The 24,151-nt window shown below is 43.3% G+C and overlaps 2 long non-coding RNA genes across 2 annotated transcripts in view; both read right to left on the reverse strand.

The window, feature by feature from the left end:
* The window catches only part of LOC311441773, a 117,768-nt gene extending 116,048 nt beyond the window's left edge, over window positions 1-1,720 (reverse strand). The window contains exon 1 of the long non-coding RNA XR_014696205.1: window positions 1,542-1,720. This is a non-coding gene — a long non-coding RNA (uncharacterized lncRNA). The remainder of the gene's footprint in view (window positions 1-1,541) is intronic.
* Window positions 1-24,151, reverse strand: part of LOC311441775 — a 333,528-nt gene that overhangs the window by 256,383 nt on the left and 52,994 nt on the right. The gene's annotated exons all lie outside the window — the stretch shown is intronic.

Raw genomic sequence — 24,151 nt, forward strand, 5'->3', positions numbered from 1 at the left:
CATGGTATATGTTGTAAAACAGTCTCCATTCTCTAGGATGTTTGACCTCATTCATTTTTTTGTCAGGCACTATGGCAACATTAAGTCAAAACCTCCAATATACCAATAATGTGTCAAAGAGGTCCAAAATTTTTTAATTCCACACTCATGGACAGGTATACACACTGCAAAGCTCTGTTATTCTGTTCTTCTTTGGTGTATGGTGGTGCTTTGGGGATTCTTTCACTAAATGTCCAAGTTAGCTTAGTTAATGCACCAAGAAAACAGAACTTCTTAGATTTTAATATAGTTTTAATGATTTTGATTAACTTGGCACTGATGTTTTATGAAAGTGAATGCTCTACTCTCTTGCTATACTTTTCTTCAGTTAAATATAACTTCCGTGTCCATTACAGAATGTGGTGATTACGGTAAGTTCTATCTATACGCCTGCATTTCTCATTTTAACAGCAATTATTGTGTAAATTCATAATAATCTGAGAAGATCTTTTCTGTTTCAGGCATCTCAGCTATTTTTTTTTATTTGGTCATTTCACGTTTCATTCCTAAACTTGTCAGCTCCTATGGCAATTTTATACAAAGCTTTCTTTTCTCTCTTGCTTGTGCTATAACTGAATGTGGTTTTGATGACAAAGATATTTTCACTAATATTGCCTATCAGAAAGCTTGATGCGCATAATAGAATTACATGAAATTACCATTGCAGGACTTAATAGTTTAAATTTTATATGGCTGAGGACCATTTTCATTTCAACCTTTCAACTGCGTTTATTATTATTAAAGCAACAACAATAACTTCCCTATCTAGGTTGTACTACAGGACAGCACATACTATTTTTTTCAGAACACATAAACATATAGTTAGGACACCTGCCATCAAATGAAGCATAGTATAGCATTAATGCTTACTCAAGGCATTGGATAGACTGATGACAGCAGCAGGTTTTGAAGCAGTTATGAATTCTTGCTTTAGTTGTGTAACATCCTCTCTGCCTTCCTGACTCCTCCTTCTTGGTCCTGTTCCATCCTACCCCAATTGTCATACGTGATAAAAATAATTAGATATATATAACAAATTATGTCTGTAAGAATTACATTGTTATTTCTGAATGTGATTCGTAGTATAATACAGGGCAGAGTAAGAAGCGTTTGGAACCAAAGCAAGATCCTTAGAGGATTAATTAGTACTTCAGTGGGAAATTGAGCAAAATATGCCTTAGATAAGAGAGTCCTCAATGATTCCTCAAGTACTGTAGGACTGTAAATATTTCCAGTAGCATCAAGAAGAATGTCAGTGCAAAGATTTAGAGATCAGTTATTGTTTTACATGGCTCCAGCTTATGTAAGAATCTGTAACTGATTAAATACATCTCCACATTACGTTTGCAGCTGTGAATTGCCTATGATGTCCTGTTGGAATATTCCCCCAATGCATACCTATGCATGCTTCCTATTGATATGGTACCCATTTATTTGTACCTTGGTTTTCTTTTATAAGACCCATTGGAAATTTTTCTTATAGAAAACAACAAAGCACTTACATGTAGTCTTTTATCCGTATTTTATCCGTATCTTTTAGCCATCTGCCGAGGCGATCGGCTCCGGGGCAGACGCGTTCTGCGGCGGAGCGGGGGATCGGGCCAGGCAGGGCTCATTTTTTCCGGCATCGAGCCTACTTGAGGGAGCCGCCAGGACCCGGCAGCCCTCGTGAGGGAGGCTGACGAGGCGAAGGCGGAGCCAGCAGCGCCCCCTCCCCAGCCGTTCAAAAGCTGCCCCTAGGGAGCGCGAGCGACCAGGAGCGCGTCAGAAGGGAGTGGCGCGGCAGTTCGCGCAGGAAGGGCAGAGCGCTCCCCCTACACACAAACAACACCTCGTTAACAACAGCCGTAACTAGGTGATAATGGTCGCCACCAGGCACGGCGCGCTCTCCAGAAAGTCGGTACACACGCAGACCGACTACCCGTTAAAAAATGCCGCAGTTCAGGTCACCGGATGCAGGGAGTGTCTGAGCCTGTTGCTGCCATCGGCGGGAGGCAGAGAAACTGCGTGCGTGAGGTGCGAGCAGGTGGATGACCTGGTCCGCATGGTGGCGGAGCTCAAGGAGAAGGTGGAGAGGTTGAGGGCCATCAGGGAGTGTGAGCGGGAGATAGACTTCTGGAGTAACTCCCTGCAGGGCCTCAAGGGGAGGTGCCGAGGTCAGACTCCTCAAATGGGGGCGGACCCCCCGCCCTGTCCCCGTCGGGCAGAGGGAGGGGATCTGGGAGCTGAGGAGGAATGGAAACAGGTCCCTGCTCGACATCGCAGGCGATGCCCTCCCCTTCCGGCCCCACCTTCCCAAGTGCCCTTACGCAACAGGTTTGAGGCCCTAGAGATTGAGAGGCCGGTGTGTGAGGAAGAGGTAGCAAATGTTCCCAGGAGGATGCCTGGGGCGAGGAGGTCAACTCCGCGCCTCAGGACTGCCTCCACCAAGAAAGACAGGAGGGTTATTGTTGTTGGTGACTCGATTCTTAGGGGAACAGAGGGCCCTATTTGTCGGCCTGACCCTACCCGTAGGGAAGTCTGCTGTCTCCCTGGGGCCAGGGTCAGGGACGTTGCCAGGAAGCTTCCTAACCTGGTACGCCCCTCTGACTATTACCCCCTTTTGATAGTCCAGGCAGGCAGTGATAACATCGAAGAGAGAAGCCTCAAGGCTATCAAAAGGGACTTCAGGGGACTGGGGCGGTTAGTGGATGGAGCGGGAGTGCAGGTGGTGTTTTCGTCCATCCCTACGGTGGCAGGGAGGGGTTCAGAGAGGACACGGAAAGCCCACCTGTTAAACACATGGCTCCGGGACTGGTGCCAACGGAGAAATCTTGGGTTTTTTGATCATGGGGCACTTTACTCAGCACCTGGCCTGATGGCCGCAGACGGGTCCCTATCTTTTAGGGGAAAAAGGATCCTGGGCCAGGAGCTGGCAGGGCTCATTGAGAGGGCTTTAAACTAGGTAGGAAGGGGGATGGGGCTGAGGCTAGGATTGTTGGGGCTGTGCCAGGGTGTCGTGGTTTAACCCGACCGGCAGCTAAACACCACGCAGCCGTTCGCTCACCCTCCCCCCTCCCTCTCTGGGACGGGGGAGAGAAATGGAAAGTGAAGCCCGTGAGTTGAGATAAAGACAGTTTAATAAGACAGGGAAAAAAAAAACAAAATAATAATAACAATAATAATAATGATGATACAATGGTGATAATACGAAAGTAATAATAGTATGTACAAACAAGTGATGCACAATGCAATTGCTCACCACCCGCTGACCGATGCCCAGCCTAACCCCGAGCAGTCCGGCCCCCTCCCCCCGGCTAGCCACCCCTATATATTGTTTAGCATGACGTCAGATGGTATGGAATACCCCTTTGGCTAGTTTGGGTCACCTGTCCTGGGTCTGTCCCCTCCCAGCTCTTACTGCACCCCCCAGCCTGCCCGTTGGCAGGACAGAGCAAAGGCTGAGATGTCCTTGGCTTAGTATAAGCACTGCTCTGCAACAATTAAAGCATCGGGGTGTTATCAGCACTCTTCTCATTCTAAGCCAAAACACAGCATTCCACCAGCTACTAGGAAGAAAATTAATTCTGTGCTAACTGAAACCAGGACATCTATCCACCCCTTATTCCATACCATTTATGTCATGCTCAGGTTACACTCTTTTCCATACATTCTAATTAGTCACCTATAGTAATCATGGTAGTGATAACATACAGTATAATATACTATTTAACATGGTGCAATTCAGTTCATGGGCTATTCTCACCCAGTATTAAATCTCCTTGAGGTACACACCGGACCTCTCCGTTCTTTTGCATCACCCACCAAGTATATCCAGGTCCCTGAGCGAAAACAATTCCACGAATAGGTTTGCCTTTTCCTGAGGCAGGAGTAGCCCAGACTGTTTTACCCAGCATATTTTTTACATGCGCTACAGGAACTTTATCCCCATCTACAGTACGTAACAGGTTTGATTGGGCAGGTCCAGCTCGGTTGGTAGATCCCCTAGTATTGACTAACCAGGTGGCCTTTGCCAAATGCGTATCCCAGTTTTTGAACGTCCCAGCGCCCATTGCTTTCAAGGTAGTCTTTAACAGGCCATTGTATCGTTCAACTTTCCCGGAGGCTGGTGCATGATAGGGGATGTGATACACCCACTCAATACCATGTTCTTTGGCCCAAGTGTCTATAAGGTTGTTTCGGAAGTGAGTCCCATTGTCTGATTCTATTCTTTCTGGGGTGCCATGTCGCCATAGGACTTGCTTTTCAAGGCCCAGGATGGTGTTCCGGGTGGTAGCATGAGGCACAGGATATGTTTCCAGCCATCCGGTGGTTGCTTCCTCCATTGTAAGTACGTGGCGCTTGCCATTGCGAGTTTGAGGGAGTGTGATGTAATCAATCTGCCAGGCCTCTCCATATTTATATTTCAGCCATCGTCCTCCATACCAAAGAGGCTTTGACCGTTTGGCTTGCTTGATTGCAGCACATGTTTCACAGTCATGAATAACCTGTGCTATAGCGTCCATGGTCAAGTCCACCCCTCGATCACGAGCCCATCTGTATGTTGCATCTCTACCTTGATGGCCTGAGGTGTCATGGGCCCATCGGGCTATAAATAATTCACCTTTATGCTGCCAATCCAGGTCCACCTGAGCTACTTCAATCTTAGCAGCCTGATCCACCTGCTGGTTGTTTTGATGTTCTTCAGTAGCCCGATTCTTGGGCACATGAGCATCTACGTGGCGTACTTTCACAGCCAGGTTCTCTACCCGAGCAGCAATATCTTGCCACAATGCAGCAGCCCAGATAGGTTTGCCCCTACGCTGCCAGTTGTTTTGCTTCCATTGCTGTAACCATCCCCACAGGGCATTTGCTACCATCCATGAATCGGTGTAGAGATAGAGAACTGGCCATTTTTCTCGTTCAGCAATGTCTAAAGCCAGCTGAATGGCTTTCACTTCTGCAAACTGACTCGATTCACCTTCTCCCTCAGCAGCTTCTGCAACTCGTCGCGTAGGACTCCATACAGCAGCCTTCCATCTCCGATGCTTCCCCACAATACGACAGGACCCATCAGTGAACAGGGCATATTTCTTTTCATTCTCTGGCAACTGGTTGTACAGTGGGGCTTCTTCAGCACGACCCACCTCCTCCTCTGATGATATCCCAAAGTATTTGCCTTCTGGCCAGTCCATGATCACTTCCAATATTCCTGGGCGACTGGGGTTTCCTATTCGAGCCCGCTGAGTAACCAGTGCAACCCACTTGCTCCATGTAGCATCAGTTGCATGATGCGTAGAGGGGACCCTTCCCTTGAACATCCAGCCTAGTACCGGTAATCGGGGTGCTAGGAGGAGCTGCGCTTCAGTACCGACCACCTCCGAAGCAGATCGAACTCCTTCATATGCTGCCAATATCTCCTTTTCAGTTGGAGTATAGCGGGCCTCAGATCCTCTGTATCCCCGACTCCAAAACCCCAGGGGCCGACCTCGAGTTTCCCCAGGTTCTTTCTGCCAGAGGCTCCAGGTGGGGCCGTTCTCCCCGGCTGCAGTGTAGAGCACATTCTTTACATCTGGTCCTGTTCGAACTGGCCCAAGGGCTACTGCATGGACTATTTCCTGCTTGATTTGTTCAAAGGCTTGTCGTTGTTCAGGGCCCCATTCAAACTCATTCTTCTTACGAGTTACTTGGTAGAGTGGGTTTACAATCAGACTGTAATTTGGGATGTGCATTCTCCAAAACCCCACAACACCTAGGAAAGTCTGTGTTTCTTTTTTGTTAGTTGGTGGAGACATAGCTGTTATTTTGTTGATCACATCCATTGGGATTTGACGACGTCCATCTTGCCATTTTATTCCTAAAAACTGGATCTCCCGTGCAGGTCCTTTGACTTTATTTTGTTTTATGGCAAAACCGGCTTTCAGAAGGATTTGGACTATTTTCTTCCCTTTCTCGAAAACTTCCTCTGCTGTGTCACCCCACACAATAATGTCATCGATGTACTGCAGGTGTTCAGGAGCTTCCCCCTGCTCTAGTGCAGACTGGATCAGCCCATGGCAAATGGTAGGGCTGTGTTTCCACCCCTGGGGCAGCCTATTCCAAGACTCCCCTCTAAGTGAAGGCAAATTGTGGCCTGCACTCTGCTGCTAGAGGGATGGAGAAAAATGCATTAGCGATATCAATTGTGGCGTACCACTTGGCTGCCTTCGATTCAAGTTCATACTGAAGTTCCAGCATGTCCGGCACTGCAGCACTCAGTGGTGGCGTGACTTCGTTCAGGCCGCGATAGTCCACTGTTAGTCTCCACTCGCCGTTAGACTTTCGCACTGGCCATATGGGACTATTGAAAGGTGAATGAGTCTTGCTGATCACTCCTTGGCTCTCCAATTGACGAATTAGCTTATGGATGGGAATCAGGGAGTCTCGGTTGGTGCGATATTGCCGCCGGTGCACAGTTGTGGTAGCAATTGGCACTTGCTGTTCTTCGACCCTCAGCAACCCCACAACAGAGGGGTCCTCTGAGAGACCAGGCAAGGTAGATAATTGTTTAATGCCCTCTGTCTCTAAGGCAGCAATACCAAAAGCCCACCGGAACCCTTTTGGGTCCTTGCAGTATCCTCTTCTAAGATAGTCTATGCCAAGGATACATGGAGCATCCGGACCAGTCACAATGCGGTGCTTTTCCCACTCATTCCCAGTCAGACTCACTTCAGCCTCCAATACAGTCAACTGCTGAGATCCCCCTGTCACTCCACAAATATAGATGGGCTCTGGTCCTTTATAGCTCGATGGCATTATAGTACATTGTGCACCGGTGTCTACTAAAGCCTTATACTTCTGTGCGCGTGATGTGCCAGGCCATCGAATCCACACAGTCCAATAAACTCGATTGTCCCTTTCCTCCCCCTGGCTGGAGGCAGGGCCCCCCTAATCCTGGTCAGAATCTTCCTCGTTTCTGTGTTTGAAGGACTGTCTGCTGGAAGTTGGAGCAGCAAACTTTTCGGAGAATCCCTTTTTCCTGATTGTTTTCTTTTGCAACTCACGTACCCGTGCCTCTAGGGTCGCGGTAGATTTTCCATCCCACTTTCTCATGTCCTCTCCATGGTCTCGTAAGTAAAACCACAGGGTGGCACGGGGTGAGTACCCACCATATCGTCTTCCTTGTGTGGGTGAACGCCTACCCCTGACAGCTGAGACACTGCTTTGTACAGGTGCGAAGGAGAATAATCTCTCTTCAAGTTGGTGAACCTTTTCAGAAAGTTTCTCCCAAGTGTTCTCCTTTGGTCGGTGGGCACTGGTTGGTTCAGGTGGGGAGGACAATAGATTCTCTTCAAGTTGGTGAACCTTTTCAGAAAGTTTCTCCACAGCTGAGACGCAGGCCTGTAAGGAAGAGGAGAGACTTTCTTCGTACTGCCGGAGTTGTTTAGCCGCTTCACCCACTGTGGGTTCCTCATCCTCTTTCCAGGCCATTATTGCCAATGAGCTGGCATATGATGATGGTGCACTCCGTACAAACTTCCGCCACATGGGTCGTGTACACTTGACTTCATCTGGATCTGTGGATGTTTGTTTGAGGTCTGGATCCTCATAAATCACTTCCCGTACGGCTAATTCCCTCAGGTACTGGATTCCCTTCTCCATAGTGGTCCACTTGCCTGGTAGACATAAAATATCTTCCTTGAAGGGATACCTTTCCCTCACAGCTGAGAGGAGACGCCTCCAGAGGCTGGTGGGTCGTGCTCCATCTGCAATTGCTTTGTCAATGCCGGCGTCTCGAGCAAGGGATCCCAGCCGCTTGGCTTCCCTGCCGTCTAATTCCACACAATTGGCTCCAGAGTCCCAGCACCGGAGCAGCCAGGTGACAAGCTGCTCACCTATACAGCGACCAAAATCTTTTCGCACATCTCGTAGCTCGCGCTCGTTTAGGCTTCGGGTAGTTACTGTTGCTCTTTCGGCATCCTCATCTTCCTCCTCCTGAATCCTTGACGGCCCAGCGTCGTCATCATCTTCGTCATCTCTATACTTAGTTTTGGCAGAAGCCTTACCTGGATTGGCAGAAGACTCTCTGCGTTCTAAACGACTTGAATTTCTATACCATATTTTCACCTTCTCTACAGGGGCAGCTTGCACTGCTACTGCTCGTTTCTCTGACTTTGTTACAGGGTCTGCCACAGGGGTTGGAATGCCCTCTGCAGGGTCAACTTGCACTGCTACAGCTCGTTTCTCTGACACGGCCACAGGAGCTGGAGCGGCTACAGGAGCTGGAGTTGGAGCTGGAGCAGTTGCAGGAGCTGGGACTGGAGCAGCAGTAGGAGCTGGAGCTGGAGCGGCTTCAGGAGCTGGAGCTGGAGCGGCTTCAGGAGCTGGGACTGGAGCAGTTGCAGGAACTGGGACTGGAGTAGCGGCCGGAGCTGGAACTGGAGCGACTGCAGGAACTGGGACTGGAGCAGCTGCAGGAGCTGGAGTTGGAGCGGCTGCAGGAGCTGGGACTGGAGCGGCTGCAGGAGCTGGGACTGGAGCGGCTGCAGGAGCTGGGACTGGAGCGGCTGCAGGAGCTGTCACTAAGTTGACAGCAGTATCAATGGCAGCTCGATAGGCATGAGCCAGGCCCCAGCACGTTACAATGATTTGTGTTACTTTGGAACTGCCAGAATCATTACACCTTTTTTTCAAGCATTCTGCCAGTTTTTGAGGATTTTGCCATTGTTCAGGGGTGAATTTCCAACACACTGGGGGTGCCAACTGCTCTAGATGCCTGCCCATATCCACCCATACTCCCTGCCACCCACAACTATACTGCCTCCGGGCAGATCTCCGGATGAGCTTCATAAGTAGTTGTTTAACTTTAAGCAGAATCTGAAGTGCATTCATGAGGCAGAACAACAAGACTATGGTATTCTGAGTATTCCAGAAATATTCAATATCTTGGAGAGCTATTGTGACAAGCTCAGGGGATAAGAGGGTGGTGAAGGAGGAAGGCAGAGTGACCCAGGAGGATACAGGGGTGGTAAAGGAGAAAGGGAGAGTAAGCAAGTAAGGAAAAATATCCTCCCCTTTCCCCTCCACAGATTGACTCTCTAATGGAGAAAAACAATAGGTATAATTGCTAATAGTTCCCAAGATGCTGTTTCCAAAGTACAGAGTCCACGATGTTACTGAGTATAAATACCAAGTTAGAGTCATGACCAGATATCTTATCGTCTCATAAGCCATTGCTATAACACTTAGTACCATAATGGTCTGAAACCAGGGCCCGGAGAGGAGAAACAACACTACAGAGAGCAAATACGGAAAATAATGTACTATAATACTCAATTTGGAAAACAGGCGCAGCAGAGTTGTGATTAAAGCAATCAGCATCATGACAAGTGACTATTAAGCAGGTCTAATCCTTACACCAATTTTAGTTTAACACACTCTGATCAGATCTGCCGTTATCTCAACCTTTCGAGCCCCACGTTGGGCGCCAAAAAGACTGTCGTGGTTTAACCCGACCGGCAGCTAAACACCACTCAGCCGTTCGCTCACCCTCCCCCCTCCCTCTCTGGGACGAGGGAGAGAAATGGAAAGTGAAGCCCGTGAGTTGAGATAAAGACAGTTTAATAAGACAGGGAAAAAAAAAACAAAATAATAATAACAATAATAATAATGATGATACAATGGTGATAATACGAAAGTAATAATAGTATGTACAAACAAGTGATGCACAATGCAATTGCTCACCACCCGCTGACCGATGCCCAGCCTAACCCCGAGCAGTCCGGCCCCCTCCCCCCGGCTAGCCACCCCTATATATTGTTTAGCATGACGTCAGATGGTATGGAATACCCCTTTGGCTAGTTTGGGTCACCTGTCCTGGGTCTGTCCCCTCCCAGCTCTTACTGCACCCCCCAGCCTGCCCGTTGGCAGGACAGAGCAAAGGCTGAGATGTCCTTGGCTTAGTATAAGCACTGCTCTGCAACAATTAAAGCATCGGGGTGTTATCAGCACTCTTCTCATTCTAAGCCAAAACACAGCATTCCACCAGCTACTAGGAAGAAAATTAATTCTGTGCTAACTGAAACCAGGACACAGGGGGAACGATGGCAAGGCCGAAGGATAAGGCAATGGCCCAGCTGAAGTGCATCTACACCAATGCACACAGCATGGGTAACAAACAGGAGGAGCTGGAAGCCATCGTGCGGCAGGCAGGCTACGACTTGGTTGCAAACACGGAGACGTGGTGGCACCAGTCTCATGACTGGAGTGCTGCAATGCCTGGCTATAAGCTCTATAGAAGGGACAGGCAGCATAGAAGGGGTGGTGGTGTGGCTCTCTATATTAGAGAGTCTTTCGAGGTTGTAGAACTCGAGGTTGGGAATGACAAGGTCGAGTCCCTTTGGGTTAGGATCGGCAGGGACAACAAGGCTAGTGTCCTGGTCGGGGTCTGCTATAGACCGCCGAACCAGGATGAGGAGACGGATGAGGAATTCTACAGGCAGCTGACAGGTTGCAAAATCGTCAGCTCTTGTACTCGTGGGGGACTTCAACTTCCCTGACATATCCTGGAAGCACAACACAGCCCTGAGAAAGCAGTCTAGGAGGTTTCTGGAGAGCGTGGAAGATAGCTTCCTGACGCAGCTGGTTAGTGAACCTACCAGGGGTGGTGCCCCACTAGACCTTCTCTTCACAAACAGAGAAGGACTGGTGGAGGATGTGATTGTCGGGAGCTGTCTTGGGCAGAGTGACCACGAAATGGTGGAGTTCACTATTCTTGGCGAGGCCAGGAAGGGGACCAGTAAAACCACTGTATTGGACTTTTGGAGGGCTGACTTTGAGCTGCTCAGGACACTAGTTGGTGGAGTCCCTTGGGAGGCGGTTCTGAAGGGCAGAGGGGTCCAGGAAGGCTGGGCGCTCTTCAAGAGGGAAATCTTAATGGCGCAGGAACGGTTTGTCCCCACGTGCCCAAAGACGAGCTGGCGGGGAAGACCAGCCTGGCTTAACAGAGAATTGTGACTTGATCTTAGGAGAAAAAAGAGGGTTTATAATCTTTGGAAAAGTGGGCAGGCCACTAGGGAGGACTTTAAGGATGTAGCGAGGCTGTGCAGGGACAAAATTAGGAAGGCCAAAGCTCATCTGGAGCTCAATCTGGCTACTGCCGTTAAAGATAACAAAAAATGTTTCTATAAATACATCAACACAAAAAGGAGGACTAAGGAGAATCTCCATCCTTTACTGGATGCAGGGGGAAACTTAGTTACAAGAGATGAGGAAAAGGCGGAGGTGCTCAATGCCTTCTTTGCCTCAGTCTTTAGCGGCAATACCGGTTGTTCTCTGGATACCCAGTACCCTGAGCTGGTGGAAGGGGATGGGGAGCAGGATGTGGCCCTCATTATCCATGAAGAACTGGTTGGTGACCTGCTACGGCACTTGGATGTGCACAAGTCAATGGGGCCGGATGGGATCCACCCAAGGGTACTGAGAGAACTGGCAGAGGAGCTGGCCAAGCCACTATCCATCATTTATCAGCAGTCCTGGCTATCGGGGGAGGTCCCAATCGACTGGCGGCTAGCAAACGTGACGCCCATCTACAAGAAGGGCCGGAGGGCAGACCCGGGAAACTACAGGCCTGTCAGTTTGACCTCAGTGCCAGGAAAGCTCATGGAGCAGATTATCTTGAGAGTCATCATGCAGCACTTGCAGGGCAAGCAGGCAATCAGGCCCAGTCAGCATGGCTTTATGAAAGGCAGGTCATGCCTGACGAACCTGATCTCCTTCTATGACAAAGTGACGCGCTGGGTGGACGAGGGAAAGGCTGTGGATGTGGTCTACCTTGACTTCAGCAAGGCTTTTGACACCGTCTCCCACAGCATTCTCCTCAAGAAACTGGCTGCTCTTGGCTTGGACTGGCGCACGCTTCGTTGGGTTAGAAACTGGCTGGATAGCTGGGCCCAAAGAGTCGTGGTAAATGGAGCCAAGTCCAGTTGGAGGCCAGTCACTAGTGGCGTCCCCCAGGGCTCGGTGCTGGGGCCGGTCCTCTTTAATATCTTCATCAATGATCTGGACGAGGGCATCGAGTGCACCCTCAGTAAGTTCGCAGATGACACCAAGTTAAGTGCGTGTGTCGATCTGCTTGAGGGTAGGAAAGCTCTGCAGGAGGATCTGGATAGGCTGCACCGATGGGCTGAGGTCAACTGCATGAAGTTCAACAAGGCCAGGTGCCGGGTCCTGCACCTGGGGCTCAATAACCCCAAGCAGAGCTACAGGCTGGGAGAGGAATGGTTGGAGAGCTGCCAGGCAGAGAAGGACCTGGGAGTGATGGTGGATAGTCGGCTGAATATGAGCCAGCAGTGTGCTCAGGTGGCCAAGAAGGCCAACGGCATCCTGGCTTGTATCAGGAACAGTGTGACCAGCAGGGCTAGGGAGGTGATCGTCCCCCTGTACTCAGCTCTGGTGAGGCCGCACCTCGAGTACTGTGTTCAGTTTTGGGCCCCTTGCTACAAGAAGGACATCGAGGTGCTTGAGCGGGTCCAGAGAAGGGCAACAAAGCTGGTGAGGGGCCTGGAGAACAAGTCCTACGAGGAGCGGCTGAGGGAGCTGGGCTTGTTCAGCCTGGAGAAGAGGAGGCTCAGGGGCGACCTTATCGCTCTCTATGGGTACCTCAAGGGAGGCTGTAGCGAGGTGGGGGTTGGTCTGTTCTCCCACGTGCCTGGTGACAGGACGAGGGGGAATGGGCTTAAGTTGAGCCAGGGGAGTTTTAGGTTAGATGTTAGGAAGAACTTCTTCACTGAAAGGGTTGTGAGGCACTGGAACAGGCTGCCCAGGGAAGTGGTGGAGTCACCATCCCTGGAAGTCTTTAAAAGACGTTTAGATGTAGAGCTTAGGGAAATGGTTTAGTGGGGACTGTTAGCGTTAGGTCAGAGGTTGGACTCGATGATCTTGAGGTCTCTTCCAACCTAGAAAATTCTGTGATTCTGTATCTTCTCTGTCACTTTTAAATAGAGAAACTCTTCATATAAGGATAAGAGAGAACTGTTTGAAGCAGCCAAACTTAGTTTATAATATTGTTATGCTGTTGTTTTTTTTTTTTTCTGTTGCATGTCTCATCCAGAGAATTGAACACAGTCATGCTCTGCAAATCAGTGGTCAGCTCAGATGGTTTTCTGCTTTCAGAACACCTGTTTGTCACAAATGCACAGACTGATACACTGATACACAAGAAGCAAGAGACAATAAAGCACCGCACTGCAGCTGCAATTCATAAACTGTATCCACATCCTTATTTCATGTAACAGCAAAAGGTTAGGTGGAGGACTACCTTTACCTTTCCTCTCCTCAGTCTGTTAAACAGCGTGGCCCAGCCTGAGACAGTGAAATGTCTTGGGTCCACTAAGTAAACTCCTTTCACATATAAGGCTTCAGTAATAATTTATTTTACTGGGTGTCAGTGAGATAAGGAAATTAACTCATTACATCCCCTCAGCTAATGGTTTCAAGGATAAATCTTAACAACTGAGTTTTCAGAAACTTCTCAAAACATGTCCCAGCTTGAAAAGTAATTTCAAGAACTCAAGAAAATGAGGCAGAATACTGCTGCATTTATTCAGCTATGAATAGAGTTGAAATGTATAAATTATGGTTCATGAAAGAAATATGGGGATGAGAATTTCACTACACCACAAATGATGAATCCTGGGCAGATAACCTTCAAAAGATGCACACATCACTATCACAGGGAGAAAGTTCCAATGGAAAGCAATTTCACACTTCTTATACACCACTGTAATGAGCCAGAAAATGAGTTAGCATAGCCCAGATGACAAGGTATTATCAAACAGGGTCTTGACCGAGTGAAGCAGTTAATCCTAAGCACCTGAACTGTTCCATTAAGTCACATATATGTGCAAATCAAACTTGGTTCAGCAATAAAAATAACCGAAATAATTTCTATCAAGTTATCTATTCATTGAATACCGTGTCTTGTTTGATTCACAAGTCATGCATGACAATACTCCTATTTTTCAAACTGTACTAAATTATTTAGCATTATACCTGCATATTTCTGTTGCTAGTGCTTGGGCTGAACACCATTCACAGTTCATAAAGTTCAAAGTTGTTATAAAAATATTGATCCATCATATATTATTTACAAATTTTGAGCCACACTTTATTCTCAGTGACAAATACAGTATAGCTTTTAGAGTAAGGTTTCTGTTTTGTATACTTCAACAAGTTCAGAATTCTCTAATTTGTATATGGCATTTTATTTAAAAAAAAAAATAATCGTTCCTTTAGTCACTATATGCATTTATGAAAAGTGGAGTAGATGTAATCAAAGCATACTATTTTTCTTTATCTGGGAAGCTAGTCTGATGTGCATATTTTTGAAAAATAATATTCATATTACTGTATATATGCTATCAGTTATTGTACAAAAAAAAAGGCAGATTTACAGAGACAAATTAAGAATAGAAATGCTCACTAACTCACAAGACAGTCCCAAAATGACAGAACAACAAAGAAATATTCTTGTCAAGTGAGCAAAAGAAAACTTATAAAGCCAAGAAGAAACTTTACATTTTCTATATAACTAGATAAAACCCCAGAAAGTTGAAATGTTGAAAGAGGAAAAATAAGATTAGACAGCCCCAAGATTGGATTGAGAATCATTCAGCTTTAATCAGTAGCTTGCAACATCTGCAGAAGACAAATAACTTTAAAATAAAGAAATACTATAGTATAGATGGGTCAACCTTCCTCTATAGAATCTTAGGTTTGGGCATTGTGATTCAATATAATTAAAGTTTTCTGAACAATTCAATTTTTGCTGTTCCAAGTGACAGGGTCTTGACCAAGGGAAAGGTAAAATGAGAGCAGAGGTGACAAAGGGGAAGGGAAGATGAACCCAGGAGATCAGGATTGTGTCAGGGCGGGAAGTAAGAATCAACATCTGGGGCTCTGATGCACCTGGACAATATTATCACCTACCAGTAATATAATGATTTAGCATTACCTTGCTACTTAAAATTCTGGCAGGACACCTACTGGGAATGCATTACACCTGCAAATTTATGCTATCAAAATATCTTCTAATAGCAATGCAACATTAAATACTTGTGATTAGATTATATGTAGTTAGTATGTGCACTAAAATGGTGAATAATACCAACACATATTCTCCATTATGTCATAATCTCTCTCAGAAACTAGAATGTTAAAGTATCCACAACTAAATGAGGCTTCAGATTGGTGTTCTCTTCTAAACTGAGGTTTTGAGCTTAAACATGTTGTAAATTACCTAAAACCTTAGGCTACATCATCTTATCAAAAAAAAAAAAAAAAAAAGCCAAAATCTGTTGCTGTTATAAACAATTTCCAATTGCAGTGAGATTTTAAAGCATTATTTAAGCAACTACAACACATACCAGTCTCAGGAATGGGAACCAAGTCTCCATTTCAGCAGAGTTGTCAAGCAAGCATTCTTTTTCATGCATGCAAAGTTTGTTAAATGTGGACCGACAAGTAAACTCTAATGGCATTATCAGTTCTCTTCCCACTATGCTCCAATAGAAGACAGTAAATAAAGAAATAAATAATCTTTTGGACTACTCAGAGTTATATCATATTAAATATAGCCATTCCCTTACAGGTTTGCTTTGCATGTACTTGATCTGACTGAGAAGACTTTTGAAAAACAAACAAACAAAAAATCTCATCATCTCATCTTTTAATGAATTTTGTATTGATTCCTTTCTTCAAGTGACTCAACATTAAAGCCTTTTAAAACTATGAACAGTTTTATGTTCTTTAAATGAACTTTAAAAGACACATGTATTTAAAACATAAGGAAAGTAAAGAAATGGCTTTCCATTGTCCTTTCCCAGGAACACTTCACCAGAGATGTGTTAAAATAAAGATAACAAAAATATCTATTTTTGTGCAAGAGACAATGGTACTTTGCAGGATCTGATGTTACGCTTTAAAAAAATAAATTAAATAATACGTTTGCATCCTGAGATGAGGATTGTTTCTATTCCCCTGGTCCTGAAATGGACCTGCAGTCCATATCACTTTCAACAACTAATTTTCCATTGGTACTAACACTAACACTTCACTCCTTTAGCTTCCTATATCTCAATGCTGCTGTTTGCAGATCGAGTGACTATCAGCATACACCTGGTTTAGAAACAAACCATCTGCTCCATTTTTCTTGTGTTTATCTGTCAGATTTTTTTCCTTTGCCTAATTCAGCACCCTTGGCAAGCTTCATGGAGGAAAGGGAACCTCTATTTGAATACTCTGAAGATTTCTGGATTCACCCTTAAAACCCATTGGGTTTACATTCACAACCCATCATTTTAGCATCCATGATCAAGTGGAAACACTTAATTGTTTTCTTCAAAAACAGAATACTTTGGCAGCTCAGTCCAGACAACAAATTATCCACTAATTAGCATTGTACTGCCTGAAAGTAAGTTCTTATTTATCATGCTGTCCTGGTTTCAGTTAGAACAGAATTAATTTTCTTCCTAGTAGCTGGTGGAATGCTGTGTTTTGGCTTAGGATGAGAAGAGTGCTGATAACACCCCGATGTTTTAATTGTTGCAGAGCAGTGCTTATACCAAGCCAAGGACATCTCAGCCTTTCGCTCTGTCCTGCCAACAGGCAGGCTGGGGGTGCAGTAAGAGCTGGGAGGGGACAGACCCAGGACAGGTGACCCAAACTAGCCAAAGGGGTATTCCATACCATCTGACGTCATGCTAAACGATATATAGGGGTGGCTAGCCGGGGGGAGGGGGCCGGACTGCTCGGGGTTAGGCTGGGCATCGGTCAGCGGGTGGTGAGCAATTGCATTGTGCATCACTTGTTTGTACATATTATTATTATTTTCCTATTATCACCATTGTATTATTATTATTATTATTATTATTATTATTATTATTATTGTTATTATTATTTTGTTATTATTATTTTCCTGTCTTATTAAACTGTCTTTATCTCAACTCACGGGCTTCACTTTCCATTTCTCTCCCCCGTCCCAGAGAGGGAGGGGGGAGGGTGAGCGAACGGCTGCGTGGTGTTTAGCTGCCGGCCGGGTTAAACCACGACACATGCTAAACAAAATATATTTACTAAACTTATCTGAAAAACCCATATGGAATTTATAGGACAAAAGAAAAAAAAAAATTTAAAGTAAAAAACAAACAAACAAAAAAAAACACACACAAAAAAACACAACCAACCAAACAAACAAAAAAAAACAACCAAACACCACCTCCTCCAACAAAACCCATACAATTCTAATCACCTAATAATACCAAAAAATTTATTGCAAATGAACATTTTAAAATTAAACTGTAGTGCACTAGACCTGGTACTGAACCTGAGAAATGCCACGCACTTCCAAGTGCTGACACAAAAAGTCACCTCAACACAAATCCAGAGCATTATCCCTCTAAAGTGAATCTCTGTAGCTGATAACAGGGTGCATGCACCAGAGCACGTAGGAGAGTACATAAACTAAACTTTTGCAGTTTTCTTCAGAAGGACCACATACAAAAGCTGCAGCCTTTTCAGTGTACTTCTAAATCAAATTCAGGATAATCATAGGTTGGGCAATGTCTTTCTTCCTCACCATTTTCTGAATAATCATTACAGGTCTCCTACCAGTATCTATATTGTTGTTATTCAGGCTGAAGTGACAATGCTTCAGGGAAAGAGGTAAAAATCCTAAAAGATATGAGAGCGTGGATGCTCATCTCTAAATTAGACCAGGGTCTCATCAAAATTGCACTGCTCTTTGTTGCTGTCATCATTTTTTGCTTGGCCAGACACAAAAATCTCCTTCAATTGTAAAACCTCACTCATTTTTCTGAATATCTGCTGTTAGTTTTTCTGAGGAAAGAAACAACTGTGAAACAAAACATGGTCATCACTTAGTAATAATATAGCCATATGACTAATTGGTCTCTGCAGACTGACCTTGCTTCTAATCTGACTTCTGGATGAATATACTTAAACCTAGATCTATTCCTGGCAGAATGATAGTGACTTTCAGAGATTTCATCTCTTGTGAACATTTACTTGCTGTGATAAAATTGAGCACATTTGTTTAAAGAATGGTTTCTGTGAAGGAATATTGAGATGAACAAAGAGATGAGGTTTAAATGGACAAGTTTTACTTGGATGACCTGATTACAGAAGAGTACAGAGAAGTTTCTTGCCCAGGGTTTTAAAACATACCCAGTGTTGAGTATGCCTCATCTCCTATTATTTTACCCATGCATAACAGAGTTGGGCCAGTGATGAGCTGTCTTGAAAAACTGTATTGAAAGCGATCAAGTCTTTAGAAAGAAAATACAAGTCAGCAATAAAGTCAAAAGTAGAGCACCATCACCACCAGAGGTCTGTGGACTGTTAAGCAGCAGCTGACACATGAAAGAGAAATCTAAAGAAGCTGTGAGACCTCCTTTACCACTGATTCTTGGTGCCAAGACAAAGAGATCACAGCGGTATCTTCAGAAATACTGTTCTTCTGCCTGCCAATTGTGCATTCCCAGGAAAAAGAAGAGCGATAAGCCAGAAACCATTTGCCAAATTCAATTCAAAATTTGCTTCTGACCATGAAGAAGCAGAGAAATCTCCTCCATGATTCAGAACAGCCAGACAAAAGAATGGGCAGAGGCAGAGGGGCTTGGAAGCATTTCTGAATTTTATCTGCCCTTACAATGTTAAGACTAAAGAGAACTGCGGCACTTTTCACACTGAATTACCTTGCAATAACATTAAAAAAAAAAAAAAAAAAAAGTAAAAAGAAGTGAATAAAGAGAATAATTGTTCAGCTGGTTACTGAGTGATTTCTCTTCCCTTTGCCTTTCTACAGTTCCAGATCCTTCTTAGCAGGTGAATGAAATCTGGCCACAGATTCTAGAAATCATTCGTACAGCACCAGGACACCAAGTATGAGTATATTGCTTTGCTGCCTATGTGATATGAATAGTTCAGAAAAGGCATTGGTTTCCTATTCCTATTCCTATTCCTATTCCTATTCCTATTCCTATTCCTATTCCTATTCCTATTCCTATTCCTATTCCTATTCCTATTCCTATTCCTATTCCTATTCCTATTCCTATTCCTATTCCTATTCCTATTCCATTTCATTTCCTACTCCTATTCAATTTCCTATTCCATTTCCTATTTCCTATAATAAATTCTCAGGTGATTAATTCTAGATTCTTCTGATTAATATAATTCTCAAAAAATGAGAAACATAATCATTTACGATGATAATTTGAAACTTCTGGAGCATGCTTACAAAAAGTTCTGGAAGCAATGGAAATGATCCAGTATTGTGAATCAGTCCCACCAACTTAGACAAAAAGAAAAGCTTTCTGTTGGGGCATTCTCATTTGTTAAAATAAAACACTTTTCACCTGAAACTTTACTGTCAAAGTCTTGAGGTTTTGTTTTAACTCTTACTCAACACATTTATTGGACAAATATTCACAACCTGCCTGGATTACTTTAAGAAAACTCAACTTTACAAGGAAATTACAGCAAGGTAGAAGTAAAACTGCTCAAAAACAGGGTGGGGAAGGAAATACAAAATAAATGGAAAAATAAATTTGTATTTCTTCCATAGCATTAAACTTCCTCATACAAAAATCTCCCTCTGTGACTACAAAAGGAACAGAAGTAACATACAGATTGGAGAAAGTTACCTCAGAACAGTATGCTGAATCACTGTCTGTAGTTTACATCCTTCACTGAACTAGTACAGAAAAAGTTTATCTGAGCAATTTGAGAATTAATTCCAAAAGAATAAACAAAGTTGTTTCCGTACAAAACAGCAAGCAAAATTTTGTACTGATCTACATTCCTATGTCATTGCTTGCAGAGATTCTCAGACTACGTTGTAAAGTTATTTATTCTTTTAAAATCTTTGTTAAAAAAAAGAAAAAAGAAAAAAGAAAAAAGAAAAAAGAAAAAAGAAAAAAGAAAAAAGAAAAAAGAAAAAAGAAAGAAAGAAAAAAAAAAAGTACTTTATGTTGTCAAGTTCTGGTAGCAGGTGGCATGGCTAGTGTATGTACCAGTCTAATTGTTCAAATAATATACTTCAAGATTTCATAAGTTATTGGTTTTAATGTCAAACTTCAGAGGAAGTTATTTTTACTTTTTCATTCCAGGGTGTCTGGTTTTGTTCTTTTATGGGTTAGCATCACTTTATAATTTTTCTATGAAGTGATGGGATTGATTTCCTTTCTTTTTAATGAAAAATAAAATGATCAAAATAAGATGATTCTGCAAGTTGGTAACTGAAATATTAAGAAGATGATAAGATTCATAGTAAAATAATGAAATTCAACAATAAAACTGTTGCTCAGAAACATTTTAGATGTTCTTAGGTGAATATGTCTTGGAAAGGAGGAAATACAGTTTTCTCAGATGAATAACACTTTCAAGTGATATTATTTTTGATCTCTGACTTATCCTTCTGGAAAATTTTCATAATTTCACTGAAAATTACATCTTTTTATAAAATGTTTCAAAAGCTTATAGCAACACTTGCACTTTCTCTTTAATTCTTTGAATTCTTCATAGCAATTTCTGTTGAGGCAAATTACATTTCTACTGAAGCATACAGGCTTAATCTTTAAATTCTTTAAGCTTTTTCAATAAAGTTATACTTAGAATGACATACTTGAGAAAATATTAGAACAGGGTGCCATAAGAAATTTCACACTGTCTGAAGAAGCAATGAGACAGTGTGCATTTATTTGTGCTTTGCTCCTGAACAGCCTTAAGTATTTAATACCATGTTGCAACAACCAAAGTGAGATTGAAAGCCCTACAGTTAGGGAAAATGCCATTAAATTTTCCATTTTTATCACTGAGAAAGCCTTATTAAACAAAAATATATGGCATGTAAGGCAGATATTATTTTTCCTCTTGTTTGGATATGACTATGAAACACCATTCCCACTGTGCATTGAACATAAATGCTTATGAACAAGCCTGGAATACAAAACATATCTAGTTATAGAAAGGAAGATGTCCAAAGGATCTCAAATACCACTGTGCTTTACTGACATGCAGTGAAATAGACTGAAAGAATCTTGGTTATGAAACCAAACTTTATTTTTCTGGTAGTTGCACAACAATAAGACTTGACAGGCTAATCCAAAAGCTTGACAAACATGGGCTTTTTAAATGAATGTTCACTTTGTGGTTTCCTAAGCAACCCATTTACAGTTTAGTTTGCCATCAAAGCTAACATCTGAGGTAGTGAGACAAGATAGTAGAGCAGACCTGTATTTTGGGAAGCAATCTACCATGAAATCCTGTTGCTAAAGGGAGATTTATATTTATGCTGCTCTAGGTTATACCAAAGAGCAGTTTTCCAAAGTCAACATAGAGCATAAGAACTGGGAAGGACATACTTAGCTTTGAGTCATCTTACCTGGCCCCTTTGTTGGACCAATTGTAGACAAGATGTTTATTTCAATCCAAAGCTCTTTGGACATCTTAGCTCAACAAACAGGTATGATGTATGGCTACTCACACTCCTCCTTATCTGTTGCTATGGCATTTTGCCTGCCGATGAGGTGATTGGACAATTTTGCTCTGAAAGTCTGCACCAAAGATCAAAAGCTCTCCCATGGCACAGTGTCTGCCATCTGTTTTGCATGATGTTTGACACATCCAGGGAAGAATCAATGAGAAGCCAATGCCATGTTGTGCTTCTACATATTTTTCCTTACTAGCTGACATTTTGTCCCACCTTTCTTTCACCTGTAACTTTGAAAAATGTGGAGAACAAGCAAACTTTGAAACTCAGAAAAAACAAACAGCCTCCTTCAGGTTGCACTTTAGTCTGTAACACAGAATCTCATAGTATTTGCTCATAGAGAGCAACATGAATAGATATTGTCATATATGTAAGCAGCTGGAAGCACCCTCTAAGAAACAATTAAAAAAATACCAACACTTATAAATCTCAGTAATATAAGCTGGACTGCAGACTGGTACCCTGTTCACTAGCACATACAAAATAACATAAAACAGCTGAAAAATTTCATTTAGGAGAGAAAGCAATATGAACTCTTTCTGAAATAAATGTATCATGGAAAAAGCAGAAAACATTCACCAACAGCTTCCTATAAACATATTTTCTGGGAGATGGGGTTGCAGCAGCTTAGTTTAAAATCATTTTTAAAAGGAGTGAGTGAATTGTGGCAGATTAAATTAAATGAGAATTCTTTGAGAATGTGTCAGTCAATTCTAACCCTGCCATGCAAGCAGTTGTAAAATATTTGCTCCTCATGTACTGCTGTAGGAAGATGGGAGGAAGAAATTAGATACTACCCCTTATTGAAATATGGAAACTGGATTGACTAAATTGCAGCAAGTTTTGCAACTTTCTGGTTGCTGTTCCTTACTTGGTATGACAAAGATGCATGGATTTCTTTCCCTGTCTCACAGCTTTTATGAAAGTTCCTCTGCTATATTAAAGACAAAACATATTTAAGCACCTAAGATTCCATTTGTCTACATAAGGACATGGCAAAGTCCTCCAATTCAGTTTTGATGGCATTCAATAACAACTGCTATTTCTGGTTATGCTCCAAACCACGAACTTGAAGAAAAATTCCTATTTATTATCTGTGACCCCTCCAGATTCCCGGATGTAGGAACTGAAATGAAAACACAAATATTTTTCTCTCCACAGGTATATCATTTTTCCACCTCCATAGGTGGAAGAGTTCTCCTGTTGCCAAAGGATACAGCTGCACACCAGAGTATATAGGTATTTCTTGGCTCCAGACGCACTGTTATTACAATGCAGCAGTTTCCAGTAATGTTCAAGAGAAAGGCTATTATGATAAAGCTAACAGAGCTAGCCCTCTAAAGAACAGCTTAATTTCTAAATTGTTTACACATGTTAATTTTTTCTCCCTGTGCTGTTATGCAGTAAATTGTTTTGCTCTCATTTACAACAGTACACATTGTGGCTGAGATTTTCAAAGCCATGAATCCCTTAGGTAGCTTTGAAGAGCTAAACCTAATCTTTTAGCTTATATTCATTTACAGTGGATTTGAAAAGGAAGATGTTCTTTCATTCCAGCAGGCAGCTTATGCAAATTACTTTTTGTTATCAGATGCCAATCCTTCAGTATTGTCATTAATTTTCAGGCTAGATATTGTTAAAAAAAATAAAAATAAAAAAATAAAAAGGTCTTTAGTTGGTGATTATAAAGGGGAAAACCAAAGGCACGTTTTCTTTGTTGTAAGAAGGCGTAGAAATGACATAATATATAAATGGCTGTACAATGGCTTAGTTTAAATTCATATGATAATTAATATAAGCAAGAGATTTAGTTATTTTTTGCATGAAAAAGATATTGTATATTTCATATCAAGCCACTGCTGCAAAATATTTTGTTATGTATATGGAGCTATCCAAACAGTGACCCACTCTGTGAAAAAGAGTTGTTTTGTGTTGTTTATAAGCATTACAATGTCAAAATCATAAGACTTCATTAAAGAAAATAACCTATTCTAGTTCTTTCAGCTGGTCCAAGAAAGAATGGATGAGAAACCTGCTAGAAATAAAAGTATAACTGTAGAGTACCATCTAAAAAGACATTAGTTTGGGATTGTTGTGGGGAAAAAAAAAATTCTCACAATCACAGAATCACAGAATCACAGAATTTCTAGGTTGGAAGAGACCTCAAGATCATCGAGTCCAACCTCTGACCTAACGCTAACAGTCCCCACTAAACCATATCCCTAAGCTCTACATCTAAATGTCTTTTAAAGACTTCCAGGGATGGTGACTCCACCACTTCCCTGGGCAGCCTGTCCCAATGCCTCACAACCTTTTCGGTAAAGAAGTTCTTCCTAACATCTAACCTAAAACTCCCCTGGCGCAACTTAAGCCCATTCCCCCTCGTCCTGTCACCAGGCACGTGGGAGAACAGACCAACCCCCACCTCGCTACAGCCTCCCTTGAGGTACCTATAGAGAGCGATAAGGTCACCCCTGAGCCTCCTCTTCTCCAGGCTGAACAAGCCCAGCTCCCTCAGCCGCTCCTCATAGGACTTGTTCTCCAGGCCCCTCACCAGCTTCGTCGCCCTTCTCTGGACCCGCTCAA

This window comes from Aythya ferina (genome assembly GCF_964211825.1).
Source record: "Aythya ferina genome assembly, chromosome: 9".
NCBI lineage: Eukaryota > Metazoa > Chordata > Aves > Anseriformes > Anatidae > Aythya > Aythya ferina.